Consider the following 23,019-nt stretch of genomic DNA (forward strand, 5'->3'; position numbering starts at 1 on the left):
CTGGGATGGCACTTATCACATTTTCTCAAAAAGGGTTATTTCTGTCTTGATTCCCTTACTAGATTGTATTCTCTATTAAGAGCAGGTCAGGTTTGTGTTATTTTATTATTCTCATAGCACCTTGTACTTTGATTGACACATTATATCCATTCATCTACCCATTCATCCACAAACACTTATGCAACACCAAAAATAGTCAGTTTTTAATTACTGTGTATTCATGGAGCTAATGAATTCAAGATAGAGCAGTTTATTAAGTGAGCATAATAGGAAATTTTCTTTTGGCTTGCCTGCAAGATCTCATGCCAATCTTTCCTAAACCACAAGAACATGCAGGAGCCTGGATGTGTGTCATTCCAGAGATGTGCTTGAGGGAGTAGCATGTGTTATTCATTACATCACATATAACCTTTTCAAGTTTACAATCAATCTTGCTTGGAAACCTGGTGTCATTTTAAAAGTACAGCAATGTGCTGGAAGGAGAGACAATCTGAGCTGGGTACAGCCTGTGAATCCAAATACCCTATTTAAAGGTTCAAACATGAAGAAGGAGGATGTACTAAACACATCATTTTCCTTCCAAGTGATTGAAAAGGGATGGTACATTGAAGCTTTGTTGGGTTTCGATGCATTGATTTTCTCACCACCTATTTTTCTCAGGTTTGTCAGGTACTTAAAAGTCTATTTCACATTGCCTGCAGACTCCTTTTCCCGTGTTTCTGAAAACTATTTGTGATTAAATCACCCACATTGTCTTCCAAGCTCTAATGATTCTCTTCATGCTAAACCTGACTTTTTCTCCACTTTTTCTCCTTCTCACATCTTTATTTTCTAATGTACTGCTTCCTTTTGCTACCCTCATCAATTTTTCAGTGTTTTTAGTCTCTGAACACTCTCATTTTGTTCAACTATTTGTTTATTCATTTAGCATACAGTTACTGGGCTCTTTCCAGTGCTGAAGAATGCTCAGGTCCAAGACAGGGTCCCTAGGCTTAGGGAGATTGTAGTCTAAAGTGGTGGTGGGAGACAGGGGAATGCACTTTCTCATGACATAATGAACAAGCACAAGATACCATCACACATGGAATCATGAAGGCATCTCTATCAAAGTGCTGAAGAAGTACATTAATTACAGAGTAAAACTGATAGCTAAGGATTCTTGGAAGAATTGGTATTAAACTGGAATTCTAAGTCAACAGTAGGTGAAAAGAGAAATTCCCGGTATACCAACTAGAATAGCAAAGGCAGCAGGATGTTAATTGCAAAGAGGCCTGATGGAGGACGTTATTTCTCAGTGCTGTATATTGATCATCTGGATCAGAATCATCTAGAATATTTTAAAAATCACAGTATATAGACATCACCTTTAAACCTATTGACCTAGAGTCTCTGAAAGTAGTAAAATTTGTCTTTAACAGGCATCTCAGGTTATGTATGGGCAGGGAAATTTTGGAAAGCATTATATAGAGTAAGGGAGCTGTTATCTCTATACTATACTATTTAGCTGGGCACTTGGCTGCCTAGAGTAAAGATTATATTTCCCAGCTTCCCTTGATGTTCCGTATATCTGTGTCTTTCGGTTCTAACTGGGGGGATGGGATGCTAATGGAAATGATATGTCTACCTTTGGATAAATGTTCTAAAAAGGAAAGGGTAAACCTCTCTTATTTTTTATTGCCTTCTTGCTGGTAGAATGTGAATGAAATGGCTCAAACACTGGCAGCTGACTTGGACCCTGAGATAATTCGGAAATGGAAACACATGACATGGGAACAAGAGAGAAGACTGAAGAATTGAAGCAATAGAATGTCATTCCAGACGGAACTATCCCCAATGTCTTGGACTAGAATAAGGAATATACCTCTGCTTTATTCAAGCCAATACTATTGAGGCTTATAGCATCAGAGTCCTAACTAATATTCTACAGCAATCTGCCAATCCTCCTCCACCCCTGATGGTATTCCAGATAGCAGTGACTTTTTATGCTACTCCTAAAGGCATACCTCACTGTTGACCATTCCTTTTCTTTCAAATACTCTGTCTTTTGGACTTTCATGACACCATATCTTCTGGATTTTTATCCAGACTATCCTCTGCCTCTACTTTCTTCTTAAATCGGAGTTCTCAGCCATAGCAATATATTACAATTGCCTGGGAAGCTTTGAAAAAATGTTGGGGCTTAGGCCAAAGATTCTAATTTAATTGGTATGGTGTGGGATCATGGCGTCACTCTTCTTTACAAGCTCCCCAGTGACTCTAGCATGTAGCCGTGGTTCACAGCCACTACCTTCAGTACTGCTAGGCTGAAGGCCATTGTAGACTCTGGACTCTTATTTTCTTCTTTGCACATTCACCTAAACCAGCCTCCTTTGCTTCTAGCTTCAGTAAGCATCTACATGCTGATGACTTTCAAAATGTTATCTCCTGGATCTCTCTCTTGAGCTTAGGCCCTTATAGGTAATAGCCAGTTGGACAACTCCAATAAGTATGCCATTGACAACTCATGACCATCATATGCAACTTTTAAAATTATTTCTTTACTCTCCCTGAAATATTCTTGTTCCTATTCTTATGTTTAATATATATGTAAATAGTTACAGGAGTTAGAAAATTCATTTTTCTATTCCCTGTTCCCCTCATTCTCTCAGTGACTCTCTATGACAAATTGTTACACTTAGATTCTACATTTTACTGTCTCTCATATTTATTCACCTCTCTCCATCTGCACTGCCATTTCTTGGTTGAAGCTACCATTGTTTCTTACTGGTTTCTCTGCAGAGTCTTACTCCCTTATAGTCTCTCCCTGCCCAACAGATGGAATGAACTTTTTAAAACACACACCCAGTCATGACATGTCTTTGCTCAGAGGCTTTGAGGTGTTTCCCCTTCGCTTTGGGATAAAAGCTAAATGCCTTTGCCCAGACCACCAGATTTTTCATGATATTCCCCTGCCTTGCATCTCCAGATGCATAGTTCATTATTCTTTTCCACCTTTATGCTACTGTACAGGTATAGGGACTTGTTAGCAGTTTCCCAAATTCATATTCTTCTCTGCACCTTCCCCTAGCTATATTAAAATGTTCTGATTTCTTTTTTTCTTAATTTTATTGGAGTAGAGTTGACTTACAATGTTATTTTATTTTTTAATTTTTTCTCTTTAAGAAATCCCTTTAATTTCTTTTTTTAATTTTTTTTCTTATAAGAAATTTTATTTTTTAATTGTTATTTCCCCAGTAAAATTTTTTCACTCTACTTTTTTGTTTGTTTATATTGATTTAATTTTTTTAATTTTTTAAAACATTTTTATTATTTCCCAAATACAATTTTTTTTTCTACTCTATAGCATGGTGACCCAGTTACACATACATGTATACATTCCTTTTTCGCACATTATCATGCTCCATCATAAGTGACTAGTTCCCAGTACTACATAGCAGGATCTCATTGCTAATCCATCCAAAGGCAATAGTTTGTATCTGTTAACCCCAAGCTCCCAATCCATCCCACTCCCTCCCCCTCGCAGCCACAAGTCTATTCTCCAAGTCCATGATTCTCTATTCCAGACAGAAGTGATATCGTATGATATTTGTCTTTCTCTTTCTGACTTACTTCCCTATGAGAGTCTCTAGTTCCATCCATGCTGCTGCAAATGGCATTATTTTGTTCTTTTTATGGCTGAGTAGTGTTCCATTGTGTATATATACTGCATCTTCCTAATTCAGTCATCTGTCAATGGACATTTGGGTGGTTTCCATGTCTTGGCTATTGTGAATAGTGCTGCAGTGAACATGCAGCTGCATGTGTCTTTTTCAAAGAAAGTTTTATCCAGATATATGCCCAAGAATGGGGTTGCTGTTTTAGTTTCAGGTGTACAGCAAAGTGAATCAGTTATATATATATAAATATATTTTTTCCCATATAGGTTATTACAGAATATTAAGTAGATTTCCCTGTGCTATATGGCAGTTCTTTCTAGTTATCTGTTCTATACATAGTAGTGTGTATATGCCAATCCCAATCCCCTAGTTTATCCCTCACTGTCCATAAGGTTTCTCCTTTAGTAACCATAAGTTTGATTTCAAATTCTGTGAGTTTGTTTCTATTTTATAAATGAGTTCTTTCATATCATTTTCTTTTATATATATATGATTTTTATTTTTTTCCATTATAGCTTGTTTACAATGATCTGTCAATTTTCTACTGTGTAGCATGGTGACCCAGTTACACATACATGTATACATTCTTTTTCATGTCATTTTCATTAGATTTCACATATAAGTGATATCATATGATATTTGTCTTTGACTTACTTTGCTTAATATGATAATTTATGGGTCCATCCATGTTGCTGCAAATGGCATTATTTCCCTCTTTTTTATGGCTGAGTAGTATTCCATTGTATATAGGTACCACATCTTCTTTATCTATTCCTCTGTCGATGGACATTTAAGTTGCTTCCATGACTTGGCTGTTGTAAAAAGTACTCCTGCTTTCTTAGTTACTTCCTAAATTCCCTCAGTGCAGAGAACATTGTCTTGATTACCACTTGTACATATATGCTTTTACACAATGTCTGGGATATAGTTAACTCTACCTTCTATAGTCCAAATCCATGGTGCTTACATTGTGGTGGACTCAACTGATATTTACAGAATGAAAAGAGATTCTTAATCATTTTATATATGGGCTCAGAGAGATTTGATCATTTACCAAGCATCACAGAAAAAAAAATGTAACTAAAGCTATGTTTGATTCAGGTTTGCTGGCTCCAAATCTCATATTTTCACCTTATTAACATGTATAACTTCTACACAAAAATATATTGTGGGAGTTTCCTGGTGGCCCAGTGGGTTAAGGATCATATATTGTCACTGCTGTGGCTCAGGTTGCTACTATGGTGTGGGTTTGACCCGTGGCCCTGGAACATCTATATTCTGTGGGTTCAGGCAAAAAAAAAAGCAAACAATTTATTTTAAAAATGCTTTGTGAAGAGACTCTAATAAATATGCCATTTAAAGCAAAATCCTCTAATACTTTGAAATAATTTCTAGATTATCATGGATTTTCATTTTTTTCTAATTAGTGACCACAAACTGGCTTATAAAATAGCAATTTGAGGTTGTATTCATCTAAAAGCAAAATAGTTGGTCAATTAAACCAATTCAGTAAAAGAGAAATAAACAACTAAATTTCTTGGAAGGACACCAGTTTCCTTTTCAAAGATTTAGTTTGGTGTCAGTGTGGGCATAGTCTTACACTCCAGTATGTTTTTCCTTCTTTCCATTTGGATTTGGAATTTGAAAGTGTGGTTTTCTTGTGCTTTGCTTCCTCAAATTATGTAAAAGATTAGGTCGCAAGAACAGGCAGCTACAGGAGCCTGGTAAATAAAACAAACAAATGGAGATGGTTCTGTGTAATGAATAGAACAGCAAATGATAATAAATAGTGTGGTGGTATTGAAAAGAAGTGCAAGACTGTCGGGGTGGAAGGAAGAAATGAGTGCAGAAATGATTGACCAAAAAGAATGAAAGAAAGACCACATTCTGGGAAAGAGAACAGAAGAAATAGAAGAATTTCAGGGGACTCTACCTCTGCTGGGTTCAGGATAAGGAGAAAACCTTATCTTGCATGGCAAGGTGACTAGAACAACCATCTGGAACTAGAGTCTGGGGCTGAGTATATTCACTCTGTGTGGGATTTCCTCTACAGATTGAGGGGAAGCAAAGAAATGGGTAGAAAAATCCATTCCTAAGAGGAATAAGTCACATAAGCTCATTCTCAGACTTCCATGCAAACCATTTGCCCCAAAGTCACACAATTGGGGGTGACCATCTACATTTGAGGGAATGACCTCTCAGACCAAGAAGGGTCCCCTTAGTATTAGGGCTGAATCCAGATGCTTCCCAGAGATCTGCTTTATCCAGAGGACCTCAGAAATCTGAAAGGTGAGATGAAGTCTCTACATGGCCTTATAAAAAGTACATCACCGTTTTTTTTTCTTTAGCTGCATTGTGTTTGGCTTTTTGATGCTTTCTTAAATCTAAAAAAAAGTTGTTCACTCTTACTCAAAACAAGAGAAACGAATTAAAATGGAAAGAGGTGCCATTTTTCACCTATCAGATTAAAAATATCCAACAGTAACACATGATGTTGGACATGCTATGAGGAAGAGAGCATCCCCATACATTACTGATGAAATGTATGGTAGTTGTAATGTTCACAAAGGGCAATGTGGGACTATTTGTTAAGATTAAAAATGTGCAAGGAATACAAACAACTTATACAACTCAACAGCAAAAATGCCAACAACCCAATGGAAAAATGGGCAAAAGACCTGAATAGACATTTCTTCAAGGAAGATATACAGATGGCCAACAAACACATGAAAAAATGCTCAACATCACTGATTATTAGAGAAATGCAAATCAAAACTACCACGAGATACCACCTCACACTAGTCAGAATGGCCATCATTAATAAGTCCACAAATAACAAATGCTGGAGGGGGTGTGGAGAAAAGGGAACCCTCCTGCACTGTTGGTGGGAATGTAAGCTGGTACAGCCACTATGGAGAACAGTATGGAGGTACCTTAGAAATCCGCAGCAATCCCACTCTCGGGCATATATCTGGACAAAACATTCATTAAAAAAGACATATGCACCCGCATGTTCATTGCAGCACTATTCACAATACCCAAGACATGGAAACAACTCAGATGTCCATCAACAGACAACTGGATTAGGAGGAAGTGGTATATATACACAATGGAATACTAGTCAGCCATTAAAAAAAATAATGACATAATGCCATTTGCAGCAGCATGGATGGAACTAGAGACTCTCATCCTGAGTGAAATAAGTCAGAAAGAGAAAGACAAATACCATATGATATCACTTATAACTGGAATCTAATATATGGCACAAATGAACCTTTCCAGAGAAAAGAAAATCATGGACTTGGAGAATAAACTTGTGGTTGCCAAAGCAGAGGCGGAGGGAGTGGGATGGAATATCACACTCTTGCCTTTGGAATGGATTAACAATGAGATCCTGCTGTGTAGCACTGGAAACTATGTCTAGTCACTTATGATGGAGCATGATAATGTGCAAAAAAAGAATATTTACATGTATGTATAACTGGGTCATCATGCTATTCAGTAAAAAATTGAGGAGTTCCCGTCATCGTGGTGCAGTGGTTAACGAATCTGACTAGGAACCATGAGGTTGCGGGTTCGATCCCTGCCCTTGCTCAGTGGGTTAACGATCCAGTGTTGCCGTGAGCTGTGGTGTAGGTTGCAGACGCAGCTCAGATCCTGCGTTGCTGTGGCTTTGGCATAGGCTCCAATTAGACCCCTAGCCTGGGAACCTCCATATGCCGCGGGAGCAGCCCAAGAAATGGCAAAAAGACCAAAAAGAAAAAAAAAGGAAATTGACAACACTGTAAACCAGCTATAGTGGGGAAAAAAAATCGTTATACAAACTAAAAAAAAAAAGTAAAGAAAATGTGAAAAAAATGTGTAGGGAGTTCTCTTGTAGCTCAGTGGATTAAAGATCTGGTGTCACAGCCATGGCTGTGGTTACAGCTGTGGCACAGGTTCAGTCCCTAGCCCAGGAACTGCTGCTTGCTGAGGGCATGACCAAAGAAAAAAAACAAAATTGTGAACTTATGCCCCCAAAAATCCACTTCTAGAAATTTATTCTACAACTGTATTTACATGTCTGAAAAACATCATATGTATGAAGATACTCATTACAGTATTGTGTGTAACAATAAGAGATACAAATTGACCTCTTGAAAAATATGAATAAACCCATTAAGAGGTTAAATGAAGTATGGTACATCCATATGGTGGAGTACTATAAACATGATTTTTAAAATTCAAGTATTTGTATTTTGACATGTTATAGTTCTAAGATATGTTGTTTTGCCAATCAATTTTATGCTATCACTTGTATAAAAAAGGAAGAATATCTGGAAAGATATACAAGAAACTAATGAGTCATTAGATATTTGAGAAGCAGGGAATGGGAATTTAGTAGATGGGTAACAAGGTTAGAAGGGAGAATTTCTTTTTTACTGAATATCCTTTTATTCTTTTTGTTTTGGAGTCATATATTACTTATCCAAAAATTCAATAACTTCATTTTAAAGAAAATAATTGCATCATAACTAATTCATCAGAACAAGAATATGTGTGGAGATTCTGGCACTAAACTGTTGATGCCATATAATGACTTATCAGGCTTCTTCCACCTTCTAGAATTTCTGGTTGTTTACAGTTCTGAAAGATCAGAGCTGCAGTGCTCAAAAGAAACAGTCCTTGATTATGGTGGCCCCTACAGGACAAGTGGAGAATTTTTTGTTACTTTATTCCCACTTTAAAGGTAGAAGAGTTTAGAATATATGGATTAGGACTGTGACCAATGGTTTCCCTTTGCTGTAGTTAGAAATAAAAGTTTTGCTGCTAATTACTGATGTAAGCACTGTAGACAAAGCCATTTCATAGGGAGCAGACTGAGAGGGCAGTGCGCTGAAGAGGGAAATGTACCTGGATTCTGACACTCTCCCTGTCACTCATAGCAAAAGTCCTTACCCTCTTCAAGCCATAGTTTCCTCACTTGTAAAATGTAAATATTACCATCCTTATAAATCTGTTGCTTTTTATTTTTTATTTTTCATTTATTTATTTTATTTTGCTAGTTAGGGCTGCACCTATGGCATATGGAAATTCCCAGGCTAGGGATCAAATTGGAGATACAGCTGCCAGCCTACACCACCATCACAGCAACATGTGATCCGAGTCACGTCTGCAGCCTACACCACAGCTCACAGCAATGCCGGATCCCTGACCCACTGAACAAGGCCAGGGATCAAACCCTCATCCTCATGGATACTAGTCGGGTGCATTTTTAATGCACCACAAAGGGAACTCCCTTGTGTTGCTTTTTAAAGCTTACAGCTATTATAGGATAGTGATGTCCAAGCCCTAAAACAACCTCAGCACTCGCAAACTCACTCCAGTGGAACTGAGCACAGTCTAACAAAGACCACCTCAAACAAAGAAGAACTTTCTAGAGAAAAGAACTTGGAGCTAAACTTGAAGCTGTAAGGTTATAAGTCTGAAACTACCAGGGGTCACCACATGAAAGAAGCCTGTTTAAGATGGAGAGAAGTTAGGGCAGAGAGCGAGAGAGATCTTGGAATCTAAGAATATCCATGTTCGTTTATATGAATAACAAATTTCTTTTACTTCAGTGACTATGATTTCTAAACCTCACAAGTGAAAAAAATCTTGATTAAATGCACTGGGTCTTCAGTAAATAAAAAGATCCTTAATCCCACTTAAAATATGGGAAATACAACCACAAAGACATATCATTTTTTACCTATCAGATTTGCAAAGGTCTGATATCTTGGTAACTCACTTTAAATGACCAATTTATGGAGAATAGGAATTGTCCTACTTCGTTGGTGAGTGTTATAGTGATATGGTCCATGTGGTAGCTAATTTGGGAATGTTTATAAAAATTACAAATGCATTTACTTTTTAGCTTGCACTTCTGTAATTTATTCTACAGGTATACTTGTACATATAAAATGAAGGAATATTTATTCATTGTAGCATCAGTGTAATAGGAAAACATCAATGTAAATATCCAGCAATAGGATCTGGATAAATAAAAAATATGGTACAGCCATACAGTGGAATATATCAAGCTGTAAAAAAAGAATGAAGGATTTCTTTGGGGGTTAATATGAATATATATCTTCAACATATGTTAAGAGAAAAATTTTAAGTGCACATATTTGTGTAATATATCTGTATAAATGGGGAGAAAGGAAAGATCTTTTCATATTTGCTTGAACATGTATGAATGTCTCAGGAAAGATAGAAAAAATAACAAGAGGAATAGTTATCTATGGGGAAGGGGCAGTATAAAACAGGATTTAGGGCAGGATATATTGGGAGGAAGATTTTTTTATTGTATACCTTTTATTTTACTGTATTTAAATTTTTTGGAACTACATAGACTCTTCACAAATATTTTCAAATGCAGATTTTTTTTAGAAAGATACAACAACAGCTTAACAGAGTTCCAGAATTCTAAATTATATGTGAGATGCCAACGCAAAATGTCAGTCGCATAAACTGAAAGAGAAGGTTTTCTTCCATCTTCTAGAATTTCAGCTTTAAAGAAATCGGTGCTAATGGCAGAAAAGAGATAGCCCTGGTAATGGTGGCACCTACAGGACACATCCAGAATGTTTCATTTGTTTTTCTTTTTTTCATTCTGAGAGTCAGTGGTTGAGCATGGGTTGTGCTGGTAATTGATTTTCCATTGCAGTTCCTGAACAAAAGCATTTTGCTAATCCTTGTATACTTATTGTCAGATACACCTGTATACAAATACTGTCCTTAGCATGTACTGTCTGTGTAGCTTTAGGCAAAGGCACTTAACAACTTTTTAAAGCCATGGTTTCTTCACTCATAAAATGTGGATGATACCAATCTTGTCATACTGTTCCTTACTAATATTTTAAGTGAACTGTGTCACCTAAGAAATATTAATGCTGCTCCCCAAATGGCCTGTGGTTGCTCAACCCCTTAGGCAACCCCGGGCCTCTGAACCTACATCAACAAGAGGTTAGATGCTAAATAAATGCAGCCTACCCACAGATGAGGCTATGAGGCTACAGTCCTGGAGCCTCCCTGGCCAGCAAAGGAAGACAGACTGGAGAAAGGAAGATAGAGAGAGGGAAAGAGAAAGCAATTGAGGGCATCGTTTGTACCCTTGTATCTCAGCATACTGGAGGCTCTAGATTTATCCCTGACTTTTCAGTTGTAAAGACAATAAATCTCTTTTTGTAAAGGCAGATTAAAGGGTTTTTGCTTTTATTTTGCTTGTAATTGAAAGAACCCTAATCATTTCTAATGCTGCCTATTAAAAGTTGTTCAATGTCATTCATAAAAGTATGAATTTAAAATAAGTTTTTCCATCTATTATATTGCATTTTCCATCCATTATATTGATGAAAAATAAAATCGATCACACACTATGTTGGCCAAACTATGAGGAAATACTTTATTTTACTAGTGAGCATGTGAGTTTAATAATCTCTAAAGAAAGTAAAAGGCGTATTCATTAAACTGCAAATACATGTGTCACCCAGTAATTGCTCTCATGTGTAATTTGTCCCGCAGATACATATCCTCACATGCAAAATGAGGCATGGACAGGGTTATTCACACAGCATTGTTTGGAAGTGCAAACAATAGAAATCAAACTAAATGCCTGTCACTGGAGAATCAGTTTCATTCACATGGTGGAGGACTTTAAATCTCTTAAAAGGAAAAAATTTCTTTAGGAACTGGTAATGGCAAGCTATCTGTATAATTATTTAGAAGAAAAAGAAAAAAGGAACAGAAGAATGTGAATAACTGGCATTAAAAGGGGATGGGGAAAGGAATCTATGTTCATAATTAGTTGCATATGGATTAAAATCTCTGGAAGAATAGACAAAGAATACCATCATAAAGGCTCTTTAGAGGAAATTGGTGGATTAAAGACAGATTTAGAGGAAGATTTTTTTCAAATAAGATTTTTTGGGGTACATTTTAATTATTGAAACCTATAAGTGTATATAACCTATTCAAAAATGAAGTAAATAAAATTTCAGAAGAAAATAACCCTAACTTATGTGTTGGAGCTTTAGAAATCTAAACTCACAAATAGGAATCCTTAGGCTGAATTGTCTGTAGCCTGAACTCCATCTTCTAGAATTTCTGATCCTTTCTAGCCTTGAAAGATCAGGTTGCAGGGCTGGAAAGAAATATCCTGTGGTTAGCAGCGCCACCTACTGGAAAAAGAGAATATATCCACTGTGTGTGTGTGTGTGTGTGTGTGTGCGCGCGCGCGCGCGCGTGCGTGTGTGTGCGTGCGCGCGCGTGTGCGTGCGCGCGCTTTCTGGGAGAGGGGGAATGAGTGGGAAGGAGCATCAGAGTTTAGCAGGGCATAGGAGAGGAGTGGTGATTTTTCCCATTGGAGTTGCTAGTTTCTATGAACATAATTTCTCACATAAGCATAGGCCTTAGAGCTGGTTACAGATAGTGGCTTTGTCACTCACTTTTTGTTCCTCCTCAGTTGTATGGCTGTAGGTAAAGACACGTAACATTTGAGCCATAGTATCTACTCTTGTAAAATAAGAAATATGCTATCTGTATTGCAGGTTAATGGTGTTGCAGGTTAATGCCTCACAGTGTTTGTTTGGTTGACTGGTTGAGTTGGTTTGGTTTCTTTTCCATACTATGTGGAAGTTTCCAGGCCAGGGATCAAACCTGTGCCACAGCAGTAGCCCGAGGTGCTGCAGTGACGATGCCAGATCCTTAACCTGCTGTGCTACAAGAGAACTCCCTCACAGAGTTTTAAGAGACTTTTTCTTGCTAGAAAAACTCAAAATCTGTCAAAGAATAGCCTGTGATTATATCCTATGGCAATCCTAAACACCTGAAATCCATTCCTACAGGAAGAGAGTTGCTTATGAAATGAAACCCACAGAAGGAGCCTTCTTTCCATAGTCTCCAACTCAGAGGGGATATGAAAATATGGGACAAAGATGATGATTCCAGAGAACTGACCAGAGCAGCCAGGTTGGCTAGGGAGCTCACATTTCCTCCAGGTCAGGGACTCCTTGCTCTTCCTGCCCTGGGCAGACTGCACCGAGACTACTTTATGCCGTTTCCTGTTCGCCTCCTTACTAAAGGGACGTTTTGCTGTGCTTGCCCTGTTCTTTTTCTGTCCTTTCATGTGTGCGTTATGGTTACCCCGGAACCATAGGTTGCTGGGCCTGGAGACATGACCAATAAGACTGCACGTTACTCAGAAATCTTGAACTTGGAGCAATAACCACACCAGTCAGTGTGGTCAACCTTTGAGAAGGGAGTGAGTACAGTTTCACAATATATAACTACGGCTTCGTCACAACTATGGCATGAGTGCTTTTTAAGATGTATGTGAATAGAAGGGTATGTAGATGTTGAGCTGCTAAGGAGATGAATTACAGCGCAGATCTCCACTGTTCACCAGCCAGTGCTTATCTATCCTTCTTCACATGATACCACTTTGAGCTTTTGCTGGACAGGCAGAATCCCACCTCTCACTCAATCCATTTAGTTTGGGCAGATTTGAGCTCTATCACATGACTCAGGCCTGGCCAGTCAGAGCACTGCATCCCCTGTCTAGTGCAGGTCTGTGAGCATTGGGCAATCAGAGTCTGTCTGAGAAGAGGGTCAAGACTGGAGGAAACTGGAGTTGGAGAGGGGGAGGGAAAGCAAGCAAATGAACGAGTAAGACAGAGAGAGAGTGAGAGAGAGAAATCACAGGCCTTGGTGATATTTAAATCTTTGGATTAAGGCCGACAGTAAATTCTGCATCTACCTCCAAACTTGTCAGTCATGAGAAAATAAACATCTTCTTGATGAGGCTATGGAGTTGGGTTTTCTATCACTTGCTGTTGAAAGGATTCTAACTCACTTAAATGGCTCTTAAATCAAAAGAAGCTGAAATGCACTTATAATAAAAGAAATAAAAAATAAAACTGAGATACCATTTTTTTTCCCATTCAGATTGATTGGCAAAAATCCAAAACATACTGTGTTGGCCAAGCTGTAGGGAAATAAACAATTTCATACATGGCTGGCAGGCGTATAAGCTGGTACAAGCCCTGTGGAGAGCAATTTGGAAATGTCAATAAACATTGCAAATGCATGAATCCTCAAACACTTTCAGATATATTCGCACACCTGCAAAATGAACTATATGCAAAGCTACTTATTTTAGCATTATTTTTATTGGCACAAAATCAACCTACATATTCATCACTAAAGACCTGAGTGCATAAACTTAGGTGTATCCATACAATTAGAATACTCTGAAGCTAGAAAAGAAAAAAAAAATTTATGTACTGATATGAAAGATTTCCAAGATAGTGTTAATGGAATAATCAAGATCAAGAAAAAAAATGTTATGGTGTTCTACCATACAAAATAAGAGAAGGTGATTTTTAAACATTTTTTCTTTTATGTAAATAAAACATACTCAACTAGTAACTGGTAACTTTTGGTGTGGACATAATGAGAGAAATTTTTTCCACTATATTCTTTTTGGAGCCATTATAAATATATTACCTGTTCAAAAATTAAATGAATTGAAAATGTAAAAGGTCCTAACTAGAATCTAGGAGTTACATTCAAAACAATAAAAAACAGGTTATGGATACTGGCACTGAACTGCATAAATTGAATGCAGCTTCTTGAATCCTTCTAGAATGTCTGAGTCTATTGCAGCCCTAAGAGCTGTGCTGCAAAGCTGGAAACAGATGTTCTATGATGAGGGTGGCACCTGCAGGACAAATTGAGAATTTTTCTTGTGTTTTTCATTATTTTCTTCTGACAGAGAAATTTAGTAGGGCATGGAGGAAGGGCAGTGAGAATGAATTTCCCACTAGAGTTTTTAGATATGAAAGTTTTGCTAATAATGATAGAGATATTGCAAACAAAACTATTTTAAAATTTAGGTACACAGGGAAAAAGTCTGAAGTAGAGGGGTAATGCAGACTCCCCTGGTTACAAACATTGGCTTTGTTACTCCCCAGCTGTATGGCTTTGGGCAAAGCCGCTTCACATTTCTGAGCAGTATTATGAAATGAGAATAATAATACTTACCTTATGGAGTTATTGGCTCCTAACATTTTAACAGAGATTCACAGCTAGAAAAACCTTAGACCCGGCAAAGAGTAGCCTGCTATCGTTCACCCTCCAAGGGCACTCCCAGCCTTCAAACATACTCCTTCAGGAAATGAGATGCTAAACAAATGGAACCCATAGAAGGGGCAATCTCTCTAAAGGTCACCACCTCAGATGGAGCCTTGAAAGATAGAAGAGAGAACCTTCCAGGGTGGCCACATTGCATGACTAATGAGCTAACTTCCCCTCAGAGTCAGGGGTCTTAGTAAGTGTTCAAGCCAGAGACCCCTGTGGGCGATTTCCCACTCTCCTCTTTTTCAAATGGAGGGTTTTATTTCAGTTGTCATTATCACTTCCTGTAAGTGGTATAAAGTGAGATATGGTTTTCATTTAATCCTGGTTTGTTGGACTAGGCGAAGCCGGCCACATTAGGACCCAACCAAGAATACTCACAACCTAGAGGTTCTGGATTAGAGACATAACTAGTTTACTTATGAGTTTAGGGTTGTTTTCTCATCGACTTCTGGGATGTGGATAAGCACATTTTTCTTTTGCGTATAGCTGCGTTATTTTGATATGCACATCTCTGAAGATACGTGCATGGGTTTAAGGATATACAGTCCCATGACTCAGGCCTGGGAAAATGGAGCATCACATCCCTCTGTCTACAGCGATGGTTCAAGGACAGGCACATAATAACATATAAGTCAATGAGAATTAGACCTAGATCTTTGTGCTGAACTTGGAGCTGTGAGGATGAAAGCCTGGAGCTGCCTGGCTTGGGACCACTACAAGAGAACAGAGCCAAGCAAAGGGAAATGGAAAGAGAGACAGAGACAGAGAGAGACTGAGGCAGGAAGAGACACAGGGACAAGGGGACAGAGAGAATTAGGTCAGGCTTGATAACATCTTTTGACTCTTTGGATCAAGGAACATCTCTAGATATACTCACTGACTTTTACATGAATCTTATATCTTCTCTGTTGCTAAAACCAGATTAATCTGAGTTTTGTACCACTTGTAATTGAACAAGTTCTTATTAATTTATATGAAAAGATATTATATCCCCTCATAAAAAAAAATACATAATTCAACGACACAGAAATAACCCTCCTTACCTACCATATTGACAAAAATCCAAACTTTTGATAGTGCCTGGTGGACAAGGTTTGTGATAAAAGTCATTCGTGTATAGGACTGGAGGGAATGTAAATTGCTACAATCCCTAAGTGGGGAGAGAGCTTAGAAAATCTATAAAACTTACAAATGGACCTACTCTTTGACCCATTAATTCCACTTCTATGAATTTATTATATATGCATACTATATATAATTTGTACCAGAGAAATAATATGTATATATATATTTGTACCAGAGGAAGACCATGGTTATTCTTTGTTTGCTTCTTCACCCCATTTTCACTTTTTTTTTTTCAGTAGAGACTAACCTCTCTTGAATGTGTCACCTATGTTCCTCTATCCTCTGATTTCCTTTTAGGCTGGATTAATGTATGGGTGGGTCATCAGCAAGAGATTGGAAGGGAGAGGAAGAGAGAGATCAATATGTATATTCCACTGACTCCTGTTTTGGCAAGAGTGATTCTGGAAGAGATTTTGTTTCTCTGTCACCACAGCTAATATCAGATGGCCTCTTCCATGGCTGTGGCTATCACCAGAGTCTGATGACATCAATTCTTCCCTCTTGTCCCTGTGGGACAAAGTTGGTAACAGATTTATGTGGCAGCTAATCCCAGGGTATTCACCATCTCTTTTCAGTTCCCTTAACTCTATCCATCTGTGATGATTAATGTAATGTTTCAATATATCTGGGCACCCTGTGGCCCAGTCATTTGGTCACACATTATTCTGGGTGTTTATGTGAAGGTGTTTTGGGATGAAATTCGTAATAAGTAGACTGAGAAAAGGGGATTCCCTCCATAATGTGGGTGAGCCTCATCCAGGCAGCTGAAGGCATGAGTAGAACACAGAGTTGACCCTCCACCCAGGTGATAGAGAATTCTCCTGCTGAAGGTCTTCAAGCTGGAAGATCATCTCTTCCTGGTTCTATAGCACCTCCTGACCTTCAGATTCAAACTGGGATATTGAGTCTACAGATTGTGAATTTTCCAGCCTCCATACTCACTTGAGCCTATTCCTGGTAGTAATCTCTCTATAGATAGATAGATAGATAGATAGATAGATAGATAGATAGATAGATAGATAGATAGATAGAGATAGATAGATATATCTATACTATATCTATATCTCTATCTATCCATCTATCTATCTGTAGATATTCTATTATTTCGGTTTCTCTGAATACATTATTCTTCTTAAAATATTTCCTTCATTAAATTCTCTGTAGTTAAACCCCTTGAGTGTGCCATTTGTTTCTGGAAGTAGAGGGTGGGGCTCTTGACTGATACACTAATTGGTATCAAAAATGGCTCAAGGAAACAAACCCTCAAAATGGGATTCTGGGATTCCACTGCCCAAATCTTTGATAAGCTCACAAATAGCCTCTCCTAGGGGAAAGCAGGATAATTGTAATCCCTAATATGTAGCAATATCATGATTCCTCAAGATATCACTATTGCAGGATGCAGCACAAGTGGTTGGCTCAGCAAGATCGAATGACTAAAGTGCTTAATTTCTCTGGCAACAATGGTGTTTTTAATTTGTGGCCTGGCTGCTGCTGACTGCCTTAGAGAGCTTACAAAAGGGGGATGGCAGGGAGAAGTTTAAACCTAAAAACTTGAAACTTTAAGTTGAAAAACAAGAAGAGAATCAAAAAAAAACTTCAATGGTGGCCTTAAAAAAATATTTTGTAGAGGGCACACATGACCAAAAATTAGGTCCAAACACTAGCCATATGTCTAACAGAGAAATAGTGCTTGTTAAATATTTACCATCTCTGGGTATCTTATGCAGTTAAGGCACTACTTAATGAGGGTACCTGTGGTTCTAAGAAAAGGAATATTTGGAAAACTACATATGAAGCTGAAAATTTTTAACACTGAAATCTCCCTGAATCTTCCTCGCCTGAGTAAGCAGCCCTGATCTTTCCCAAGGAAGCTTGACTTTTATAAATTTCCTTTGTTGGCTTAATTTAGGATGTTCACCTCACAAGGGGAGCCAACCAGTTCTTCCCATACCCACCTTCACGACCCCTTATTTACTTCCAGACCCATACTGAGAGTTAAATGCCAGCATAACCCAAAGAGAAAAGTACAAGATCTCCTATAGGAGGAGATAAAGCATACTTGCCCACTTGTATTAGCAGGAGTCTAGGAAACAAAATGGGTGTCGATCCTAAGTGTGTTAGTTGAAACATAAGGTTGTTTCAGGCCAGATGTGTTGATGTGAATCTTCACAAAGGATCTGTGGTCTAATGCGTTGGTTCAAGCATCAGGGTGTGGTTCCCTTGAAGCCCAGGAAACAGACCTACAGTTAATGAAGCAGTGATGGTCGAACTTTTTGAGCAAGCTGTAAGGGGAGACTTCAAAGGCTAAGTTGATGAGAATGCTGACGTGGATCTATTTATACATAGATTGTAGAGTGACCTCCCATCCTCCATCATAACTGGCAAGAGAACTAGAAGGCATTTTATTTGCTAAAGCATTAAGGAATGCTTGGCAAAGGGAGTACCAATTTCCTTAAAAAAACATTATTTATTTATTTATTTATTTTATTGAAGTATAGTTGCTGCACAATATTATATGTTACAGGTGTATAATACAGTGATTCACAATTTTCAAAGGTTACACTCCATGATAGTTATTACAAACTATTGGCTATATTCCAAGTGCATTAGTAAGTCACATAATGCCATAGAGTAAAACATATAGTAGGAGATAAACCCTGTGAAAGCATGGAAGTCTGCTCAATGGATAAAGTTTTGTGCTGGGAGGTGGGGGACGGGGTCGCTGGTCTGGGCATCTGTGTGAGAGACAAGTTGTTAAAACTTGCAACATCACTGTAAATAAATAGAGACAGTGTATAGTGAGCTTCTTTAAAATTCAGTACCAAGATACTCCATGTTTGGTTATATTGCACCAGCCGCCTTTATTTGGGTAACCTGTAAGATAGTTTTATTGGGGCCTAGAGCAAGAGATAATCAATACCAGAAGCACACTGGTAAATGTTTATCAACCAGCTGTCCAGAAAAGCAAAAAGCTTGATTGGCTGATTAGTAGCATTTTCTTTTTCTTTTTTCTTTTTCTTTTTTGTCTTTTGTCTATTTAGGGCCACACCCGCACCTAGTTCCCAGGCAAGTGGTAGAATCGGAGCTATAGCTGCTGGCCACAGCCACAGCAGTGCTGGATCTGAGCTGAGTCTGTGACCTACACTACAGCTCATGGCAACGCTGGATCCTTAACCCACTGAGCAAGGCCAGGGATCGAACCCCTGTCCTCATAGATACTAGTTGGGTTCATTAACCATTGAGCCATGACGGGAACTCCCATTTTCTATGTTTATTGTATAAGTACTCCCATCAGAGCCAATTCCGAGCTACCAATGTGACAAAAACTAACAAAATTTCTGAAAATTTAAGTGTCAGTTCTCACTTGCCAGTATGAACTAGATCTAGCATACATCAAGACTAAGATACAACTGCCCTACTCTTGGGACCTATGATCCAGCAGATCCACTAGTACTTGACAGTGATAGATAGTGATGCTATGTGAATAGTCTGCATGCCCCAACATCACAGGTCCGATTCAGGTTTTAAGTTAAAAACTTTTATGTCAAGACCTATTATCCATTTGAAACACATTCTTGGCTTGCTGCTGGTCCCTGTTTGACCCTGAATTTCTGACCATAGAACGCTAAGACACTATGTTATCCAAACTGCTCCCTAAAACCATTCTCTTCCACACTCTACTTCGAGCCCCAGAACTTAAACATGAGATACACTCTCTAGAGTGTATTTCTTAGGCTTCCTTGGAATTGACCAATGCAAGGAGACTGGAAGTGAGGAGGAGGGGGAGACCAGGGACGTAACCTTGCCTTCCCCTACTCCTTCCCTGCCTAGCTGTGCTTCTGGCAATGGCTGTGTTCCTCTATGGTCACAGGTCCTGGCACAGAAGCCAACTTCTACAGCCACACATCTCTTGCTATCCTCAGATAACATAGTTTTCTTCTCTTTCACTTCAAGCTTATGGATGTAAAACAACCACCTGTGGACTTGGGCTCAAATCTGGTCTTAACCCTGTGATTTTTTTATGGATTCTCTTAATCTTTCCCATCACTCTGTAATTGCTTCATTATACTCTTTCCAGTTACACTCTTTTGAACATATCCTACATTTCTTGTAGGACTCTGGTTGATGCAATAACTAATACACAGAATTATTCATTAAGGCTTCATCTGTAACAGACAGTAGGAAGAAGTGCTCAAGAGCACAGGTTTGGGGACAGAATGTCCCATTTGGCTCCTGACTTCATCACTCACAGTTTTGTGACTGAAAGCAAGTTACTCATCCACTCTGTCTCAGATTATTCACTTGTAAAATGGATATAACATAATAGGTTGTGGTGAGGATTTTGTGAGCTAATGCAAAGCATGTAGAAAATGCTATAAGGGCAAGATGAGTATGGTAAGCAGAATTTCTAAAAATAGGGAGAGTATCTAGGTGGATGTGATCTAATCATCTGACTCCTTAAAAGCAGAAAGCTTTCTCCTGCTGATGGCAGAAAGGAAAGTAAAAGAGATTCCAAGAGTGAGAAGGACCTAAGGCCATGCCCTTGCTAGTTGGAATAGGAGGCCCATGATGCTACCAATGGGATCAGAGAGTGGCTTTTGGCTGACAGCCAGCAAAGAAACCAGAGCTTTAGTCCCACATACCCAAGGACTGAATTCTGCCAACAACCCAACTAAGACAGCAAGGGAAACCTCTAGGTAAAAGCCCCTCCAGGCTGACAATTTAACTTTGTCCTTTTTGGCCCCTGAGCAGAGTACCCAGTCAAACTCACCTGGACTTCTGATTACATAACTGTAGATAATAAATGAGGTTGTTTAAGCCACTGAGTTTATGGTAACTTGTTATGGCTGCCTCAAAAAACTAATATAGTTTGCTATTTTTAATATTGTTAAAACCAATAGTAAACAATAAAATTAGAATCAACCTAAATGCCCATCAATGCATAATTGTATATTTGTACAATGAAATACTATGCAGTTTAAAAAAATGCAAAGAAGTTCTTTATGCATTGCTGTAGAAGGTTCCTGTATGTTTATGTGAAAAAAAAAAGAAGTACAGAATAGTCTGTATAATATGCTGCCATTTGTGTAATAAAAAGAAACAAGTTTAGATGTTCCCCTGGTGGTGCAGCTAGTTAAGGATACAGTGTTGTTCTTGTGACAGTTGGGGACACTGCTATGGTGTGGATTTAGTCCTTGACGTGAGAACTTTTGCATGCCACAGGTGCAGCCAAAAAAGAAAAAAAAGAAGCAAGATTATATATTTATATTTGAATGTGTCTACATGTGTGTTAAAATTGTCTGGAATGATACAGGAGGCTAAGAACTATGGCTACCTGCTTTGAGAGGTCATGACTAAGAACTGGGCAGATGGGGGCAACAGTGGGAGGGAGATTATTACATAACTCTTTATATTTTCTGATCTTGGCATCATGTAAAATGATACTCCATTCAGAAAATTAGAAATGCCTTTTATTTTTTATTTTTTCTATTTTTATTACGGTTGATTTAACAATGTCTGTTAATTTCTGCAATACAGCAAAGTGACCCAGTTATACATATACATACAGTTTTTTTTCACTTATCCTCTGGCATGTTCCACCACAAGTGATTAGATATAGTTCCTTGTGCTATATAGCAGCATCTCATTGCTTATCCATTCCAAAGGCAATAGTTTGCATGTACTAACCCCAAACTCCCAGTCCATCCTACTCCTTCTCCCTCCCTCTTGGCCACCATAAGTCTGTTCTCTGCGTACATGAGTTTGTTTCTTTTGTATAAATAGGTTCATTTGTGCTGTATATTAGATTCCAGATATAAGTGATATCATAACATATTTGTCTTTCTCTTTCTCACTTATTTAGTATGAGAGTCTCTAGTTCCATCCATGTTGCTGCAAATGGCATTATTTTGTTCTTTTTTCTGGCTGAGGAATATTCTATTATGTATATATGTCACATCTTAATCATTGAACATTTAGGTTTTCTCCACGTCTTGGCCATTGTGAATACTGCTGCTGTAACATAGGGGTGCATGTGTCTTTTTCAGTGAAATTTTGTCTAGATACATGCCCAGGAATGGGATTGCTGGATCATATGGTAGTTCTATATTTAGTTTTCTGAGGTAACTCCATACTGTTTTCCATAGTGGTTGTACCAATTTATGTTCCCACAAACAGTGTAGAAGGGTTCCCTTTTTTTCACATATTACTTCTCCAGCATTTGTTATTTGTAGACTTACTAATGATGGCCATTCTGGCTGGTATGAGGTGGTATGTCATTTGTAGTTTTGATTTGCATTCCTCTGATAATTAGTGATGTTGAGCATTTTTTTCATGTGCCTATTGGCCATCCCTATATCTTCTTTGGGAAATGTCTGTTTAGGTCTTCTGCCCATTTTTCAATTGGGTTGTTGGTATTTTTTGCTGTTGAGTGTATGAGTTGTTTGTATATTTTGGAGATTACGTCCTTGTCAGTTGCATCATTTGAAACTATTTTCTCCCATTCTCTATGTTGTCTTTTTGTTTTTTGAATGGTTTTCCTTTGCTATTTTTTATGCTTTCCTTTCCAAGATTTTAAGTTTGATTAGGTCCATTGGTTTATTTTTGTTTTTATTTCTATTGCTTTGGGAGACTGACCTAAGAAAACACTCGTACAATTGATGTCAGAATGTTTTGCCTATGTTCCCTTCTAGGAGTTTGATGGTGTCTTGTCTTATGTTTAAGTCTTTAAGACATTTTGAGTTTTTTGGTGCATTGTGTGAAGGTGTGTTCTACTTTCATTGATTTACTTGTGGCTATCTAGCTTTCCCAGCATTACTTGCTGAAGAGACTGTCTTTTTCCCATTTTATATTCTTGCCTCCTTTGTTGAAGATTAATTGACCATAGGTGTCTGGGTTTATTTCTGGGTTCTCCATTCTGTTCCATTGGTCTGTATATCTGTTTTGGTACCAGTCCCACACTGTTTTGATGACTGTGGCTTTGTAATATTGCCTGAAGTCTGGGAGAGTTATGCCTCCTGCTTGGTTTTTCTTCCTCAGGATTGCTTTGGCAATTGTGGGTCTTCTATGAGTC

The 23,019-nt window shown here is 38.2% G+C and overlaps 1 protein-coding gene across 15 annotated transcripts in view; it reads left to right on the forward strand.

Moving 5' to 3' along the window:
- ASB4 (ankyrin repeat and SOCS box containing 4) overlaps positions 1 to 23,019 on the forward strand; it is a 431,270-nt gene that overhangs the window by 360,788 nt on the left and 47,463 nt on the right. For 8 of the 15 annotated variants that reach the window (XR_014815842.1, XR_014815843.1, XR_014815845.1 and 5 more), the window contains one exon: positions 1,693 to 5,023. The exons of 6 other annotated variants lie outside the window; for them this stretch is intronic. The gene's annotated coding sequence lies outside the window, so the exon portion shown is untranslated. Of the gene's footprint in view, positions 1 to 1,692; positions 5,024 to 23,019 lie in introns of those variants that run through there. One more of the 15 variants, XR_014815846.1, reaches the window with a different exon arrangement.

This window comes from Sus scrofa, chromosome 9, assembly GCF_054392235.1.
Source record: "Sus scrofa isolate SSC_HxYL_T2T_F1_AM1 chromosome 9, Sscrofa_HxYL_maternal_Yorkshire_Landrace_v2.0, whole genome shotgun sequence".
NCBI lineage: Eukaryota > Metazoa > Chordata > Mammalia > Artiodactyla > Suidae > Sus > Sus scrofa.